At 36.3% G+C, this 14,306-nt stretch overlaps 2 long non-coding RNA genes across 2 annotated transcripts in view; one reads left to right on the forward strand and one right to left on the reverse strand.

Moving 5' to 3' along the window:
- Positions 1-10,316, reverse strand: part of LOC113937096 — a 31,237-nt gene extending 20,921 nt beyond the window's left edge. The window contains exons 1-2 of the long non-coding RNA XR_003524498.2: positions 10,130-10,316; positions 2,781-2,875 (exon numbers count right to left, since the gene is read on the reverse strand). This is a non-coding gene — a long non-coding RNA (uncharacterized LOC113937096). The remainder of the gene's footprint in view (positions 1-2,780; positions 2,876-10,129) is intronic.
- Positions 10,317-10,326: 10 nt separating this feature from the next.
- LOC113937100 overlaps positions 10,327-14,306 on the forward strand; it is a 45,178-nt gene continuing 41,198 nt past the window's right edge. The window contains exons 1-2 of the long non-coding RNA XR_004820033.1: positions 10,327-10,420; positions 13,400-13,448. This is a non-coding gene — a long non-coding RNA (uncharacterized LOC113937100). The remainder of the gene's footprint in view (positions 10,421-13,399; positions 13,449-14,306) is intronic.

A 14,306-nucleotide genomic window follows, 5' to 3' on the forward strand; every position in this document is an offset into this window, starting at 1 on the left:
TTTATACAAGTGTTTATTTAAGTTTGTTTAATTCACTTTGGAGTGTTGTGTTGAAGTTTTACTTCAATTAATTAGTCAATTAATTAAGTTGCTTATGAGTCTTTTTTAGAATTTTTATCACTTGAGATGTTTTGATTCTCCTTGTTTGTTTTCTTTTTTATTAGTTCTGTATGGAAGTAAATCTACAATTTTCTGATGATTCAATGTTTTAAAAAAATTACTCTGGATTGGCAATGAGACTTTCAGATAACTAATTAGATTACTCAATTCAACTATTCCCTTTTCTATTAATATACTGAAGCACAGTTTTAACAGATAGTGCTAATTTCAAGGAAAGAGGTTTCAATTTGTCTTTGATTCTATCAAGCTTTTTTTTTCTTTCTTTAGAAAAACAAATTTTCTTTTTCTTATACATTCTTGCCCTTCATGATGAAGTCTCCAGTATGTGCCTCCCCTTTCCCTATTCACTTTACTCTCCTAGAAGTGGTGACATAAAATTAATGAAACAAAATATTGTAGAAGAAAAGAAACAAGTGAACACTACTAAAAATACTACTTGGGTAAAATTGACAGAATGATGAGGCTCAAATAACAGATGACACAACTTACACTGGCTTAAATATAGTTGGATTTACTGTCTCTCATTACAAAAGGCCAAGCTGGGTTACTCCCATGACTTATTGTTCTCAAAGGCATAGGTTATTTTAAAATTTTTTATTTATTTGAGAGAGAGAGAGAGACAGAGCGAGCATGAGCAGGGGGAGGGGCAGAGGCAGAGGGAGAAGCCGACTCCCGCTGAGCAGGGAGCCCAATGCGGGGCTCCATTCTAGGATCCTGGGATTATGACCTGAGCCAAAGGCAGAGGCTTAACCGACTGAACCACCCAGGCGCCCCTCAAAGGCAAAGGTTATTTTAAACTTCACATTCTCACATTGAATTTTGTTTTCAGCTTTGGCCCTTTATAGTCTTAAACACACTTGGAGAAAAGTGTTTCTATGTAAGAAATGCTCAAGGCCGAAGAATGTCCTTTTCTTGGGTTCCCTTTTAAGAGTGAGGCAAACTTTCCCAGAACTTTTACTTTTCCCTCCCTGCCTCAAACCTACTGTTTTTCCTTCATGTCTTTGTCCAGATTTCATAAAATCATATGTAATTTTACCAATGTTCATTTTTAGATAAATCAATATTTTCTTGTCCTGAAGCATCAGGTATTTAAACTCTGTGTTCTTTTGAAAGGAAGAAAGGGTATGAGATGATTGCTGACTAACTCACCAACTGTTTCTGACATGGTTAATAAGCACAATAAATTCTAAAACTAAAACTAAAACTTAAGTGCATTTAATTGCAGATAAAATAATAAATAGAACAATCTAAGAATCTGAAGGATAATAACCTTGAAAAATCTTAGAATAATATAAGAATTATAGAATAATAGAACAATCTTCGGTAAGTATCTGAAAGATAGTGTTGTTTTTTTAAAAAAGATTTTACTTATTTTTTGAAAGAAAGAGAGAGTGTGTGTGCAAGAGAACACGAGTGGGGGAGAGAGTCAGAGAGAGAGGGAGAAGCACACTCATGACTGAGCAGGGAGCCTGACTAGGGGCTTAATTCTAGGACGCTGGGATCATGACTTGAGCCTAAGGCAGTGAGCCACCCAGGTGCCACTGAATGATAATATTCCTAGAACATTCAGTAGAGTTCTTAATGATTTTTCTCTCTTATGAGAGAGAGAGAGGACAATGAAGAGAGAGAGAGAAAGAGAGAGAGAAAGAGAAGGGGGTGGGCGAGAGGAAGAGGTAGAGAGAGAATCCCAAGCATGCTCCACGCTCAGCATAGAGCCAGTTGCAGGGCTCCATCTCAAGACCCTGAGCTCACGACCTGAGCCTAAATCAAGAGGCTGATGCTTAATTGACTGAGCCACCCAGGTGCCCCTCTCAATTTTATTTTGACTTAACTTAGTTTTGGCAGATTTCTGCTAATAGCAACCCAATAATCCTGACTTATTCAATCTATTGTTCTATGAGAACAATATTCTCGTGCTAATGTTTCTATGGTATGTGTGAGAATCAATTTTAGAGTTAAAATGATCCTAAGATATCATAATTTCATAGATTTAGAACCCTAGAGAGGTTAAAATATTACATAGATGGTTGAGGATCCTGACAGCCTCAGACTCCTGATTTTACAAATACCAGCATTTATAGAAAATTAAAACAAAGATTTGGGAATAAACAAACCACTTTTTGCTTTTCTTCTAGTACCAGCTCATTTTCCAGTGATACTCTTCTAACAAACTATTACTTCAAATTAAAAAAAAAAATTAATTTTGAAAGAAACCCAACCTAATGAAAATAGAGATTCCATTCCCTGCACCCAGATATACCAGACATTTTGACATATTTACTTCATGTATCTTTTTTAAAGACAAGATAGTCAAAATCTAGTCAAAACAGTTTTAAAAGATAATTTTAGAGCAAGTAGTCTAGTATGTATACTTTTATAAACTCAGACCCTCTACTAACTCAGATATAATTATATAGTCTAATTGTTTTCTGAGTTTCCTAAATAGAAATGTTTAAAGTACATTACCAACATGGGATTCATTTTACTTTCTTTTAATTGAAAATAATTTCATATTCATCCCAAAATTAAAAAAAAAAATTATGCTACTGAATGCACTTAGATGTACTTTACTAGCAACAGATTGAGGTATATCTTTACATATTTATATTTGTATATTTTTTATAGTTTTGGAAAATAGTCTTTAGTTTTAGCTTCCTCACCTTTTCTCATCTTTAGCCTTTGCTTGAAGCTAGGTATCATTCAAAACCAGTAGCAATCAGTATTCTTTTCATTCTTGTTAAAACATAGCATTGATCTGTAATACATGGGGATTAAGAATATCAAGGGAGAACACTTAAAATACAGTGGCAATGAATTTATATAGTATTTATGTGACTATCAATATTCTTTCAAGGGATTTACATTGTAATTGAAGATTAGTTGAGCATAAGTTAATAAACTCTTAAAGTATTAGCCAAATCTTCTTACGTAAAACTCTAAGACATTCTTTCCAATTTAAAAAAAAAATAGTAGTAATCAAATATGATGCCCCTAGAGATATGCTACAGGGAATCCATACTATTCTTTCCTCAAATAATAAAGTAGTTAAAATATTTTCTAATTTTCTTCCTTATTCACCCTAGTGTATATATTTGTCAGAATATAAAAATTATAAACTTTTATCTACCATTTGATTGTTTTCTTCCTATTTGCCTTATTTTATTTGTTTGCTTTTATTTATTAGCCACTTTTAATTTTGATATAATTGGGAATAATTTCAAACATAGAGTTGCAACAGTAGCACAAAAACTCCTATACATTACAGTATAATTATAAAAAGCACAAATCTTAACATTGACACAATACCACTATCTAATCCACAGTCCATATTTAAATTTCTTCCATTGTCCTAACAATGTTCTTAATAGCTATTTTTTCCCCCTCCATCAAGAATCCACTCCAGGATAACTCCTTATATTTAATTGTCATATTTCTTAGTTTTATTTAATGTGGAGTTCTTCCTCAGAATATCTTTGTGCTTTATAACCTTGACATTTTTGGAGAGAATTGGCTAATTATTTTGTAAAATGTTGCCAGTTTGGGTTTACTAAAGCTTTCAGATTATTAGAAATTCCTGTGTTTAATTATATTGCAATGTACTTTCGAAAGTTGAATTATTTTTTCTTGAGAGCTAAGCTGATCTAGCTTAGTCATTCATGAAGGACATTTACTGTACAGGTTAAGATATTCAGGCTTTGGAGTCAGACAGATTTAGATTTACTTTCTACCTTTTCTGACAATTAGTTTTACTCATCTTCTCCAAGCTTCAATTTCCTAATCTGTAAAATAGGGAAAATGATGAATTCTCAAAGGGGTTGCTGGAAGGATTAAATGAGATAACATATGCAAAGCATTTGGTAAAATGCCTGGCATGTAAACAAAGCTCCATAAAGGATTGGGCACATTATTATGTTTGCCAATGGAAAGTAACATGAAAAAACTGACAAGCTAGTTTAGTGGCATTAAATAAATGATAGCATTGATATTTTGGAGAGGAGGAAAGTGAGTGAAATTACGTTTTTCATCTGAAGGCCTTTGAAGCATTTACGTTTTCAAGTTCCAGTGTTAGGTCTTTTTTAATGTCTCATTTTTCAGTGTATAGGACTTTATATTTAATTTTCCAAAAGCAAAATATCTCAGTTTATGTTTTAATAATTTCCTTTTGAAGTAAAAATCATAGCTAAGGGAATTTCTTTCTGATAGTGTAGAATTTAAAACAAGTATTTCCTGTTTTATTTTATTTATTTGAAACTAATTGTATATTTGCTTATATGCTATATATTACTTATATGCTTATTTACTTATATAATAGTATTTTCTCAAGGTAGATCAAGAAAGCCCATTTAGCCATTAAGGTAGCTGAATAGCCAATAAGAGTAACAGCTTTGATTTGGGCTGTGGGAATAGGGGTTTTTTCAAAGCAGGAGACAGGAGAAAGAGAAGAAAATACACATTTTTAGCTTATTGCTTGATGCAGGATTGATGTCATGAATTATCTTGACCTAAGCTGTGTCTGTATTTGGCAAGCTTCCATGAGCCCTTCTGGCCATAAATTCTACTTCCTGGTGATCCTCTGTCCCAGTGGGTTAAGCTTGTAACATATGACAAATTTGTTACAGCCTTTTCTGCCCTGCCTGTTCATATACAACTCTCCTTTCCTCTTGGGTAAAGAACTCAGGTATTTTTCAGAAAATTACTCCATCAGTAAGGAATTTGGGATTCTTTATATTTATTTAAATTTTTCATATTTATATTTAAAGATAATATATGTGATAATTAAAATAAATTCCTAATTGGCTATTTTCCAGGCTTTGTGTTTAATAGATAGTTTTTGACAAGTTGGGGCCAACTTGTATCCTGAAGTCATGTTCTGTGGAGTCTATAGTCTAATCTGATACTGCTCTTGATATCTTAACTTCCTCTAGTTTTGAAGATCTAAGCATTATTAATGTATTTAGCCACAGCACTCCTGTCTAGGCCAGAGGCATGAATCAACTCATCACAGGATGGGCTGCCTGCCTGCTGAAAGTATTGGAGAGCTTTCTGGGAGTTTTAGACAGGCATATGGCTCTCACACTGGGATATATCAGGCTAGAATATGCCCGTGCAACTTTGCCCTGGGCAATTTCAAAAGAACAGAATTTTTATTTTTTTTTAAGTAAGGAGGCTCAAATTCAACATATTTAAGTTTGATCTCAGTCAAAAGGAATGAAGAAAAAAATACAAAAAACAAATAAATTAAGAAGAAAAATATTTAAGACTTCTAAAATGCACTCACATAGGGTGATTTGCATGCTTTTTTCCTTTATAAGCTTCTGGTCATTTAATTTTTTCTTAAGTTACATTTTTACTTTTCATAGAGTGTTATTAATTTCTCATAGCTATTTGCAACAGTTAGAAAGTCCACTTTTAGAAAACTAATTTAAATGACTTAAAATTTTGATGCCATCTCCTTCTAGAATTTATACATCTTTTTTGTATAGGACACTATTACAATTTTCTAATACCAGTGTACATTATTTCTTACATCTTAGTAGCCGTTTCTTCTTTGAAATTGAGATTTGACATTCAGATACATTGATATTTAAGTGGCCAGGACATTTGAAAGAAATTGGAGGTTATCACAGAAGTGCCCTTCTGTTGGTGATGAATTCATGTATCAGAGACTTTCTTTTGCATTTATTTAAAAGTTAGAAACATGGTATTGCTATTTAAATAATTTTCCCACATAATAATTCCTTAAAAAGTTGTAATTGCTTTAAGTTTTACTACTGATTGTAGTCATTTGTGTGATTGTATCTATGATTGATGCATTTTAATGTTGCAATTGTCTGGCAATTTTCATTTATTATATCCATGACTGGTATTCTTTATGGTACAATTGTGTAGTAATAGTCTGATTATGTTGCTGTTAAGATTTTTACATAACTTTCTCTCAGGACACATTTGAAGAATAGAGTTTTTATTTCCAAGAGTATAAGCTCTTGGTAAAACAAATCACTTCATTTGGCTTGGTGAATTTTCATTGAGTCAACAGGCTGAATGATATTCAAAAGAAAACCGTCATGTTCTCTTTTTATATTATACTACTGAGAATTTTTTTTAACTAACATCTTTTTTTTTTTTAATTTGAGACAGAGAGAATGAGAGAGAGAGAGAGAGAGAGAGAGAGCACATGAGAGGGGGGAGGGTCAGAGGGAGAAGCAGACTCCCTGCCGAGCAGGGAGCCCGATGTGGGACTCGATCCAGGGACTCCAGGATCATGACCTGAGCAAAAGGCAGTCGCTTAACCAACTGAGTCACCCAGGCGGCCCTAACATCTTCTTTTTTTAAATTTAAATTCAATTAACCAACTTAAAGTACATCATTAGTTTCAGAGGTAGTGTTCAATAATTTATCTGTTTTGGATAACACCCGGTGTTCATCACATCATGTGCCCTCCTTAATTTAAAAATTTATATTACTAAAATTTTTCTTTTTCTTTTTTAGGATTTTATTTATTTATCTGACAGAGAGAGAATGAGCAAGCACGGGCAGGGGGAGTAGCAGAGGAGAGGGAGAAGCAGGCTCCCTGCTGAGCAGGGAGCATGACATGGGACACAATCCCAGGATCCTGGGATCATGACCTGAGCCGAAGTCAGACGCTTAACCAACCAAGCCACCCAGGGCCCCTAAATTCTTTTTTAGAAAAGATTTATTTATTTGAGAGAGAGAGAAAGAGAGAGAGAGAGAGAGAGATGAGCCTAAGCAGGAGGTGTAGAGGGAGAGGAAGAGAGGATCTCAAACATACTTGGTGCTGAGCACGGAGCCTGATGAGGGGCTCAATCTAAGAACCCTGAGATCACGACCTGAGCCAAAACCAAGAATCAGACGCTTAACCAACTGCATCACCCAGAAATCAGAAAAAGATCTAATAACAAAGACTGAAAAGAAGTGGCCAGAATGTTTAGGAAAATCTAGCAAAGAGCAGTATAGGAAGGCCAAAAGAATTAAGTACTTAGAAGTGTCTGCTGCATCTGGCACAAGGGACAATAATCTGGACCTCACTGAAAGCAGATTCAGTGGAGTTGTGGAGATATAAGCCAGGTGGAAAGGTAACTAGGAATCAAGAGGAGATAAAGTCATACAATATAAGGAGAATATTTAGGGGGGGAGCAATTGTGAAGGGAAGGAGAAAGATAGGATAATAGACATACAAAAAATTTGGGATTTGTTTGTTTTAACACAGCAGAGAGAATTTGAAGGTAAAAAAAGAAAAGAAAGAGGTAAGGTACTGAAGAAAAGGTCTCTGAAGGGGCTCAGAGTTTTATTATAATTCAAGGTAAACTTTGAACATATAACTTGGCACTTCTTTCAGTGAGAGCCAAAAGAATGAGGTAGGGAGATATATGAAGATAAATTCATTTCTGGGTAATGGTAGGACATTGGAATTTCTCTGCCACTTGGATTCTGTATTTGCTGTAATTTAAGAAGATATCTTTTCTCTACTAAGGAAGGATATGGAGGTGTGCATGAGCATGGGGATGGAATGGAGAAAGAGAAGAAAATGTTAAAGAGTTGGAGACCATGCTATGTAGAAGGGCTGATAGAATTTACAAATGAGAACAAATAGAGGGATTGTTGACTGAACATGAACAGAGGAGACTTGTCTTGGCACAGAGATATGATTCTTCCCAGCAGTGCTTAATGGCATGCATATAAAAGCAAGAAAGCAAATGCATGGAGTGATTTTCCCATGGTGATACACAGATCCAGTGTAACAGAAGGACAAGATAACAAAGCGGTTGTAGGTTGTGGGTAGAGAGTACTTGAAAGTGATGGACCACAGAGTCTGGTTCAGACTGGGATAAAAATACAGTCACTAGGAGGCTGATGACCCAGAATAGATGAAATGGCCAATGTTCTGGGGTCTTGATGAAATTTAATAATTGGTATAGTGAGAATATGAAAGTAAAAGTGCATAAAGGATAAATGTTTTTAAATAAAACAGGATTTTATACTCAAAGGTTTTGAAAGTACTGTTATTTGGAGGGCGCGTGGGTGGCTCAGTTGGTTAAGCGACTGCCTTCAGCTAAGGTCAGGATCCTGGAGTCCCAGGATCGAGTCCCACATCGGGCTCCCTGCTTGGCAGGGAGTCTGCTTCTCCCTCTGACCCTCCCCCCTCTCATGCTCTCTCTCTCTCAAATAAATAAATAAATAAATAAATAAATAAATAAATAAATAAAATAATATTTGGGGCACCTGGGTGGCTCAGTCATTAAGCATCTGCCTTCGGCTCAGGCCATGATCCCAGGGTTCTGGGATGGAGCCCCACATCGGGCTCCTTGCTCAGCGGGAAGCCTGCTTCTCCCTCTCCCACTCCCCCTGCTTGTGTTCCCTCTCTCGCTCTCTCTCTCTCTCTGTCAAATAAATAAATAAAAGCTTTAAAAAGAAAAGAAAGTACAGTTATTTGGAAGAATAACAAGAGAATTGATTTTAAGATCAGCAGCATTATAATTATTTTATTCTGAAAATTAACAAAAAATTTCTGAGATATAACTGATTAATTCATTTTGACTAGTGGTTCTCAACAGTGTCTCTCTGTTGAGGGAGACATTTCTTTGACTGACACATCTCCAGTAATGGCATGATGAATTAATTGAAAATCACTAATTTCCATCATCAAGGGAGTTTTAGAACTGTGCTATCCAGGACGGTAGCTCCTAACCACGTGAAGCTGTTCAGCATTTAAAATGTGAGTAATGGGGCTCCTGGGTGACTCAGTCCGTTGAACGTCTGCCGTCAGCTCAGGTCATGATCCCAGGGTCCTGGGATTGAGCCCCCTCATTGGGCTCCCTGCTCAGTGGGAAGCCTGCTTCTCCCTCTCCCTCTGCTGCTCCCCCTGCTTGTGCGCGCCCTCTCTCTGTCAAATAAATAAATAAAATCTTTTTAAAAAATGTGGGTACTGCACTGGAGGAACTGAACTTTAAATTTTATTTAATTCTGACTTCAATTGAAAAACTGAAGCACACTAAAACATTCTTCCTTTAATACTTCTTTGCTTTGTTTCAGAGGTACAGGTGTGTGATTTATCAGTTTTACACATTTTATGTTAAAAAAAAAGATAGTAGGAAGGGAAAAATTAAGGGGGGGAAATCAGAGGGGGAGATGAACCATGAGAGACTATGGACTCTGAGAAACAAACAGGGTTCTAGAGGGGAGAGGGTGGGGGATGGGTTAGCCCGGTGATGGGTATTAAAGAGGGCACGTACTGCATGGAGCACTGGGTGTTATAGGCAAACAGTGAATCATGGAACACTACATCAAAAACTAATGATGTAATGAATGGTGACTAACAACAATAAAATAAAATTAAAAAAATCTTCTTTGCTTTAATGGGACTACATTTCACTTTCATTGCATCGACATTATTTTGTGGAGAACACGACAGATACATCATTAATAATATCTCAATAATTTTATATTGTGTAAGTGATACTATTTTGCATATATTGGGTTAAATAAGATATATTATCATTATTTTTTAAAGATTTTATTTATTTTGAGAGAGAGCGAACATGAGAGGGGCATAGGTAGAGGGAGAAGCGGACTCCTGGCTGACCAGGGAGCCGGATGTGTGGTTGGATCCTCCGACCCTGGGATCATGACCCTGAGCAGAAAACAGACGCTTAATCGACTGAGCCACCCAGGTGCCCCTAAATAAAAATATATTATTACAACAAATTCACTTGTTTCTTTTCTACTCTTTAAAATATGGCTACTAAGGACTCGAAAATTAATGTGTCTTGTGTGATATTTCTATTGGATAGAGCTATACTATTTTTGAGTGGCATTCATCATAGCTGACTTTTGGAATATAAAAATTCTTGGTTAAGATTAAAAGTATATATAGAGAGAATACGTTCATATACGTTCCTCCTTTATGTATAGGAAAACTAACATTTTTAAAACACAAACCCGACAAGACGGCAGAAGCAAAGCCGAAGATGTGAACCGGCTGCAAGCTCACCTAACGCGGGCCGACCTCCGTGGGTTGCTGGACCGGCCCAAGAGCAGCGGTTGCATCTGTACCGCCCCCAGGCGGCGGCGACTGAACCACGCCAGGCGGCGGACGCGCTCCCCACGAGAGCGCCTGCGCAAAGCCAAGAAGGCGGCGCAACCTAGGGAGATGCGCCACGTGGTGAAGAGGCGGCTGAGGGACGTGATCTTTCCGCTCGAGTTGGTGGATAGCGTGGTGGGCGTCTATAGCCGACCTTCAGCCGGGAGGAAATCAAGTCTGAGATGTTCGGCCGCCTCCTGGGTGAGTTCTCCATCACCTTCAAATTCCTGAAGCAAGCCGCATCTGGCCTCCCACTCCCGCGTCATCCTCCTCCAGCAGAGGAAAGGTGCAGACTTTTTTTAAAAACATATTTTGTTTAATGAAGCTGGTACAGAAGGTGCCCGTTTAAAACTGATATCCTACACCAAAAAGCGAAAATAAAATAAACGAGCGCGGTACTCTGTTGTGTACACTTCTGCGTGAATAACTTTATGAATCGCTAATGAAAATTAAGACTTCTCTGGGTCTTCCGGACAGGATTTTTCTTTAATCTTAAAATGTTTTCTCTTCAGTGAAGAGACTTAGGACGAAGTCATTACTCTCACCGTATGTGTTATCTCGACCCCAACTTGATATTCCTCTTCTTTTGGTCCAGCCCCTCAAATTTTTAAAATTTGAGAATAATTGGCCACCCCGAGGATTTTTCTTGTCACATGTTACTAATGTATTTAGGAGACAGTCTTAATTGTATAAAATTATTATCTATTACTAGGAAAATGAGAATTAAGGCATAACGGGAGGCCAAGTTTCCAAAGAGTGGGGAAACCAATTGAGTTGGGCCTCAACATTCTGCAGGTTGCTTTCTCTTTTACCTGGTATGTACTAGGGGACAGTTGCTTATTCTTGGTGAGAGAGGAGAGAGACAAAGTTGGCACAGAAGTTCCTAAAAGGTATAGAAGTTAGCAGAACTTTAAATAACTTCTCAGATCTGAAAGAGACAAAAATTAAAGTTTGGTTCTGCTAGAGCACCTGGATTTGAGGAACATGAAGATCCCAGACAGAAGGGTGGCACAGAGAAATGAATCAAATATTCCAGTTTTTCCGTCGGGATGTTAGCTGTTTCTAAGCTGCTCAGTACAGGTGGCTAAAATGGAGACTCCCGTCTCCCTACTCTAATAAGATTGCTATACTTGCTTAGGTCATTCTCTCTGCTCTGAGTTTGGTAAATGTCCGCCTATGAAAAATGGGAGATTTTAGTGTTTTCTTCCTTTTTTTCTTAAGGATCACAGCCATGCATTGTGTGTTTTCCCAACATTTGAAAAGAGTTGTTCTGTGCTTTTCCAGTGCTTTTAGAAGGCAAGTCCAGTAGCAAGGCAAGTTCTATCATGGTTGGAAGTAGAAATTTTTTTTAAGTTTTCATATTTAAAAAGTTTCCCCTTGCATGCTAGTAATAGAGCATCTATAACATGATTTTCATGATTTCTTTAGATTATTTTATTTAGAATTATCATAAAATTTGGATTACATATAGCTTTTGAAATTTGTTCAGAAATTATCATAATTTGGATTACGTATAGTTTTTGAAATTTGAGTTCCCAAACTGAGGTGATTTGTAAATCAACATAATATGGTTATATGAATTCAGATTAAGCATCAAAGGCAGCTTATCAATGAATATAAACCAATGTTGTGAAAGAAACATTTAAAAAAATCTTTTTTTCTAGCATTTGGATCAGTTGTCCCCTTTTTATGCCATATTTTAATTTAAGTATTTATTATTTAGTGATTTACTTTATTGCTATATTTTAATATAAGCATGTACATACACATTTTTATATGTGCTTAACTCAAAACACAAAGCACATGGATTACTATGTGGTGTTTGTACCACTATTTTATTCTATTTTTTTTTTTAAGATTTTATTTATTTATTTGACACAGAGAGAGAGACAGCAAGAGAGAGAACACAAGCAGGGGGAGTGGGAGAGGGAGAAGCAGGCTTCCTGCTGAGCAGGGAGCTTGATCCCAGGACCCTGGGATCATGACCTGAGCTGAAGGCAGACTCTTAACCGACTGAGCCACCCAGGCGTCCCTGTACCACTAGTTTAACACTTAGCAAAAAGGTACCTAAAGAACAGGAATAATGTGTGTCAGGGATGGGAATCCAGATTTAGAATTACTGAAACTGTAAATTTAAAGTTTTTCATCCTTTTAAATAAAAGTGGAGGAATTTGCCAAGTGTAGGAGAGTATAATGGAAATGGGGGAAACAAGAAGTGGCAGATACATTGTTTCTACAACAAAGGTCCTATCTCAGAGCTCTTCCATACATTTGTTATCTTGTTTGCTCCACACCAGTTCTTAGAAGAACACATGTTGCTGATGAATAAAAGGCTCCAGAAAGACACTAGGGATTATCCCAAGTTATGTCAATTATATTGTTCTGCAACTGAACTAAAAAATACATCTGAAAATGACACAGGCTTCAATAAATGCCCCTATTCATATCCAAATCCAAAACTATGTTTTCATCTATATTTAGAATGTAAATGGTGGGTTACCTCAACAATTACACCAATTCTTCATCCCCAGTGCCAATATTCTGTTAATTCCTGGAGCTGATAATTTTGGTGATGGGAACTGTCAATTCAGTCAAATGGAGGTTGCAACTTTGTAAGAATGAAGAAAAATGATGACTAAATTTAAGGGATAATTATGACTTATTAATTATGAATTTTTAATCTACTTTCCAATAAAGCATATTTCAGAAAGCATTATGTATATTAAAGGGGGTGATTTATTTCTTAAAGTCTTCTTAAGAGTTAAATGAGTTAAAATATTCTGAGTTTTAATAAGAATTCCATGAAAATTGTTGCAAAATCTGCTACCATGTTATTTTACAAATACAATAGCGTCTAATTTAGGTCTCTTTGATTTATTGCACGAGTTGTAAGGTAACAAAGATGCTTAAATTAACAGCTTTGTACTTTTGGTGGTTAAAACTAAAAGATGCATTAAAAACTTAACTGGCCTTCTAATTTAAGATTTATAAAAATAGCATCAGCAAAAAAGCGCAGTGTATAATTATACTTTTCCCAACATGTTTACTTCTTTTTCTCATTGTCTTGCTTTTGAAAACAAATCTGGGCACTAAATATTAAAGTATTCAACTGTTATGCTAGCATTTTTAAAACATCCAACATAACAAAAATAATTGTTTTAACATCTGTTTCTTTTTCAGTGAAATCCCAAGTTTCCTAGATCATCTGTAAAATATCACAGGCATGGAGGTAATTCAAATTCACTACTGCTCACTTTGAATTTATGTGCTCTTTTACATACCCTACTCTTTAATAGCCATACTTTTAAAATCACATCTTAATTTGAATATTAGGAAATGATACATACTTTTCCTCTTGAAATCTTTCCTATCCATTAAAACATATTTCCCAAGGGGCGCCTGGGTGGCTCAGTCAGTTAAGTGTCTGACTCTTGATTTCGGCTCAGGTCATGTTCTCAGGCTTGTGAGATGGAGCCCTGCGTCCAGCTTGCACCACGCATGGAGCCTGCTTAAGATTCTCTCTCTCTAGCTGCCCCTCCTTACCCCTCCTCTCTCTCTCCCCACCTCCTCTCTAAAAAACAAAACAAAACAAAACACATTTCAAGGCCCACTTTCTTCAAGTGTTGTGGTTTTTTCTATCCTACACTGATATTTCCTGTTCTGAATTCCCATCTCATGCTTCCTCTGTCCTACTTGCATGGTCGTACTCTTCACTTTTGCATGGCAGTAAGCCAGCTACACTTTAAGATCCTTGGGGATGAGAACTTTAATCTTCTACATCTCTTCAACAGTGTCAGAAATAGAGCAAGTTTTCCAAAGATATTTGATTATCTCAGTTGGCTTTGAGTAATGAAACTATCTCTTGGAACCTGAGTGATTGGTAAGAACTATGTGATCTTCAAAGTACATATCAGGAAGTCAAATGCAGTAATCAGAGCCACTTAGCTGTATCTCACAGCCAAACCTATACGAACAATTTTTCTAAGAGTATTTATTTGGGAAAGTCATAACTTGGTAAGCCCTGGGGTAGGTAGTGCCTGGTTGTTATCATAACTGAGGCATTGTGGTAGTCGGAAGGCCCTCATGG

Source organism: Zalophus californianus, chromosome 4 (genome assembly GCF_009762305.2).
Source record: "Zalophus californianus isolate mZalCal1 chromosome 4, mZalCal1.pri.v2, whole genome shotgun sequence".
NCBI classification, from domain to species: domain Eukaryota; kingdom Metazoa; phylum Chordata; class Mammalia; order Carnivora; family Otariidae; genus Zalophus; species Zalophus californianus.